This window comes from Xenopus laevis, chromosome 8S (genome assembly GCF_017654675.1).
Source record: "Xenopus laevis strain J_2021 chromosome 8S, Xenopus_laevis_v10.1, whole genome shotgun sequence".
Taxonomy (NCBI): Eukaryota; Metazoa; Chordata; class Amphibia; order Anura; family Pipidae; genus Xenopus; species Xenopus laevis.
The window spans coordinates 2606245-2611983 of NC_054386.1; positions in this window are offsets into that span (position 1 = coordinate 2606245).

Sequence of the window (5739 nt, forward strand, 5' to 3'; positions counted from 1 at the left end):
ATGAATATAGTTCTCTATGAGAATATACAGCGCCCGAAAATTCCACTAACCTGACGAGCTGGAAAAAATGCAGCTCCTGAAAACATCATTTGGAATTTTCCTAGATAAAGTTGACGAGTAGAGTTTTTAATGATGGCTAATGAAGCACATATAACCCTGGCAGTATTATTTTTCAGCTAGCATCAATACAAATATTCGCTGTTGGAAGGTTATGCTTCCCCTATTATTTATTATATATAACAGCACACATAAGGGATTATTAGGAAAAAAGTACAATTCCCCAGAAAGTCAGCACAATTGCCAGAATATAAGATAAAATAAAAATCATACAGTAAAACAGTAGGAGACGCCACTACAAGGGGTTGTAGCAGTAAAGGTGATGAATGAGTAATTCTGATTAATCTCTGTTGTGCTGCTTTGGAATAAAACTTGCAGCCAGGCCAATATAAAGGTTTTTTCCCCCCAAGTCATCCTTTTTATCCTTTCTATGGCATGGGAAGGAACATGGAGAAAAACCACATGGATTCAGTTCCTAGGAGACTTCTGTTCCTCTAATACACATAATAAAGTCTACTCTCTATATCACTGATCCCCAACCAGTAGCTCGTGAGTAACATGTTGCTCTCCAACCCCTTGGATGTTGCTCCCAGTGGTCTCAAAGCAGGTGATTATTTTTAAATTCCAGGCTTGGAGGCAAGTTTTGGTTGTATAAAAACCAGGTGTACTGCCAAACACAAACTCCTATAGGCTGCCAGTCCTCATAGGGGCTAACAAATAGCCAATCACAGCCCTTAATTGCCACATCTTCCATGCTTGTGTTGCTGCCCAATAGGGATGGGCGAATTTGACCCGTTTCGCTTCGCCAAAAAAGCCCATTAAAGTCTATGGGCGTCAAAAACATTTTGTCGCGCGGCGAAACTGTTTTGACGCGCGTCTTTTTTTTTTGACACACGCCACCATACAAGTCTATGGGCGTCATTTTTTCGGCGAAACAAGGCGAAAAAAATCGCCCATCCCTGCTGCCCAACTCTTTTTATATTTGAATGTGGCTCATGAATGATTAAAAGCTTGGGGACCCCTGCTCTATGTAATAGTCTTATGATATCTTTATGTTATGCATCATGACTGAATAATCCATGTCTTTGTATGTGTAAGCGTACTCCATACACTGCAACATTCCTCTTTGAAAAAGCAGAAATACAGGTATGGGATCTGTTATCCAGAATGCTTGGGATCTGGGGTTTTCAGCATAAGGGATCTTTCCATAATTTGGAACTTTGTCTACTAGAAAATCATATAAACATGAAATAAACCCAATAGGCTGGTTTTGCCTCCAATAAGGATTAATTATATCTTAGTTGGGACCAAGTACAAGCTACTGTTTTATTATTACACAGAAAAAAAAAATCTGGATTATTTGGATACAATGGAGTCTATGGTGATGAACTTCATGTAAGTCGGAGCTTTCTGAATAACAGGGTTTCCAGAAAACGGATCCCATACCTGTACATGAAATCTCTGCATGCCCAAAGCTGGGTTTTCCTGCAGGGACCACACCTGTTGCCGAGATCTTGAACAGTAACCGGGTGCACTTTAGTTCTTGGCTCAATCCTTTCCAGAAACATGAAGGGACAAATTAAGAAATGAACTATTTAGAGGCGACTTTAGGACTGACTTGATTTCAGAATACAGAAAGGATATTGCATATGTTGTACATTGTTAAAAATAAAGTAGTAAAGGAATCTTCTTGTGCTCCTTATCCAAGGCCATCGGGTTTAGTGCTAAACATTGATAATAGGAGTGCAGTATCCCAAGGACCTCCTTAGCCCGGCCTTTCTATAACCATTTCTATGACAGGAGGAAACTTTAGTGGTCGTGGGATTGTCCCATCAGGGTCATTCACAGAGATGAAGGAGGTCAGGGTTGAAGCAACCAGAGCAGTAGTAGAAGGGCAGTTGTGGCAGAAGGTAAGAAACAAAAGGAAGAAGAAGAGATTTACATCCAAGGCAAAGCCAATGACATCCAATAAAACTTCTTTTTTCAACAGCAAAGGTTGGGGGGAGATGATGGAACAGGAGGAAGAGGAACTAAAACAGCCGGAGAGAGACAAAAGCAGAGACAGAGATGTGGGGGTTTCTGAGGAGGAAAGAAATGATGATGGGCAGTTGGGGGGACTCCCCTGTAAAACAACAGGTCTCAGGAGGCTTGAAGAGGATTCTGGGAAGAAAAGGAAGGGAAAGTTAGAGGTTTCAAGTGAAGGGCAAAGTGTCTTCCTAGAAGAGGATGAGGGATCCCCAGAAATGAGTGGGGTTCAGGAAAAAAAGAGTCCAAGTTCCAAAACCCACCAGCACTCCCTGGCCTCTCCGGTACAAGCTGGCCCAGTGCACAGTTGAAAGGGATCGGCAACCCTTAATGAAACACGTTAGCAAGAAGAAAACCGGCACTCAGAGCTCAATGCATGCGGGCAAGGTCCTGCGTGTTTATTGCAACGTGTTTATTGCAACGTCGGGAAAAAAGAGAACATCAGCAGCTAAATCTCTGAAACCCTAAGAGTAAATGGATTGAGGAATAGAAAGTTAAACTTTAATGATAATATTGAAGGTAACAGATTGATAGTTTGATTTGGGCTTTTTTTAGTTTCTTATTCTGTGCTCTGTGTAATGTTTATTTTGTATTGATTTGTTACTTATTTTATCAATAAACAAAATTCCCTAACACAAGATAACAGCTGCCTGGTAGATCTAAGAACAGCACTCAATAGTAAAATCCAGGTCCCACTGAGACACATTCAGTTACATTGAGTAGGGGAAACAACAGGCTGCCAGAAAGCAGTTCCATCCTAAAGTGCAGGCTCTTTCTGAAATCACATGATCAGGCAAAATGAGCTGAGATGCACCTACACACCAATATTACAACTAAATACACTTGCTGCTTCAGGAATGAACTTTTATATTGTACAGTGAATTATTTGCAGTGTAAACAGTGTCATTTAGAAATTAAAAATACATCATAAAAATTATGACAGAATCCCTTTTAGATCTCTCTTAGGTGTTTCTGCTCACGCTCCTGTGCGGTGGATATTTTCTGGTGTTCCATGGAAGGGGAACGCAGGAAGAAACCCAAGTCTGTATTTCTTATCAATTGTGTTCCACCTGAGTCCATTGCTTGCCTGCTCCACAAGGTGTGTGATCTCATAGAATACAGGCCTGGGTTTCTACCTGTGTTCCACTGCAACACTCTGTAGTACGGTTTACATGTTTAATCTGCAGTCGATGCAGGGAGTATCTTCATTTCAGTATAGGGCATATTGATACAATCCTCATCTGAAAATACACACTAGAAGCACATCAAAAAAGCTGGGCCATGAGACCTGCCTTATATTTTACAGGTCTTTGTAGGTGGAATTCTGCTTAGCTCTACAAGTATTGAACCTATTATACAGAATGCTTGGGACCTGGGACTTTCCCGATGACTGATCTTTCCGTAATTTGGATCTTCATACCTTAAAGGGGACCTGCCACCCAAAAAAATTATTCAAAATCCAATTTTATCACATTAGTCAAGAACATTGAATTAATTACACTGTATAAATTATTTAAATCTTGTTTCCATCAGCCATTTTGTGGACACAGTTATTAAAGGGATACTGTCATGGGAAAAAAAAAATTTTTTCAAAATGAATCAGTTAATAGTGCTGCTCCAGCAGAATTCTGCACTGAAATCCATTTCTCAAAAGAGTAAACAGATTTGTTTATATTCAATTTTGAAATCTGACATGGGGCTAGACATATTGTCAGTTTCCCAGCTGACCCCAGTCATGTGACTTGTGCTCTGATAAACTTCAATCACTCTTTACTGCTGTACTGCAAGTTGGAGTCATATCAACCCCCTCCCTTTTCCCCCCAGCAGCCAAACAACAGAACAATGGGAAGGTAACCAGATAGCAGCTCCCTAACACAAGATAACAGCTGCCTGGTAGATCTAAGAACAACACTCAATAGTAAAATCCAGGTCCCACTGAGACACATTCAGTTACATTGAGAAGGAAAAACAGCAGCCTGCCAGAAAGCATTTCTCTCCTAAAGTGCAGGCACAAGTCACATGACCAGGGGCAGCTGGGAAATTGACAATATGTTTAGCCCCATGTCAGATTTCAAAATTGAATATAAAAAAATCTGTTTGCTCTTTTGAGAAATGGATTTCAGTACAGAATTCTGCTGGAATAGCACTATTACTTTTGAAAAAAAACCATGTTTTCTGATGATAGGATCCCTTTAAGGCAAGCCTTGTATCATCTCAGAATCTTGTTTGTGCACCAGAATGGGGGAGCGGATGTCCATCCCCATGTCCTGGCTACACAATTAAATGGTGAAGAGAACGGGGGGAATGTTGGGAGAGCAGTGACATGTAGGAAGTGCTGAATGGAAAGTGAAAGTAATTGCTTAAGGCATAGAGGAGGGGCATACTAGAAAATCATATAAACATTAATTAAAACTAAAAGACTGGTTTTGCTTCTAGTAAGGATAAATTATATCTTGGTTTGAATAAAATACAAGGGTCCATTTTATTATCACAGAGAGAAAGGAAACCATTTTTAAAAAGTTGGATTCATTTATTATAATTGAGTCTATGGAAGATGGGCCTTTCTGTAATTTGGATCTTCATACCTAAAACGGGTGGTTCACCTTTAAGTGAACATTTAGTATGTAATAGAATGGCCAATTCTAATCAACCTTTCCATTGGTTTTCATTATTTATTTTTTTAGTTTTAGAATTATTTGCCCTTTCCCTCCGAGTCTTTCCATCTTTCTAATGGTCGTCACTGACCCCATCTAAAAAGCAAATGCTCTGTAAGGCTACATATGTATTGTTATTGCTAATTTTTATTTCTCATCTTTCTAGTAAGGTCCTCTCCTATTCATGTTCCAGTCTCTTGTTCAAATAAATGCATGGATACTAGGGTAATTAGCACCCTAGCAACCAGATTGTTTAGAATGCAAATTGAAGAGCTGCTCCGTAAAAAAAACGAAATAACTCAAAAACCTTAAATAATAAAAAATTAAAACGAACTGCAAATAGTTTCAGAACATTACTCTCTACATCATACTAAAAGTTAACTCAAAGGTGAACTACCCCTTTAAGTTTACTAGAAAATCGTGTAAACATTAAATAAACCCAATAGGCTGGTTTTGCTTCCAATAAGGATTAATTATATCTTGGTTTGGATAAAATACAAAGATCCATTTTATTATCACAGAGAAAAAGTAAATCATTAAACTTTAGATTATTCGCCTATAATGGGGTCTATAGGAAACGGGCTTTCTGTAAGTCAGAGCTTTCTGGATAACGGATCCCACACCTGTATTCTGTTCCAGGCTCCTGCCTTGACCTGCTGATAATCCTACATCCAGTTCATTCTTTAATTTTATTTAATTATAAAATTATTATTATTGTTCTGCCTACACAAAGCACCTGAAAATTACCAAATATGCCACTCCATGCCTCTTGGAGCCTCCGAATCTCATTTACATTAAAACTACAAAATACCAACACAGGCTGCAACGTGTGGGTGCGCTGGGTCTTTTAGATAAATAAGGATTTACATACATTCATTTTTATTTTATTTTTTTTTAATAAACAGAGTTTTTTTTTTAATTCCTTTTAAAAGGACAGAGAAAGCAACAGGGATCCCATGAAAGTCTATGGACACAGAATAACATGACATGTTGTCACTTCAAA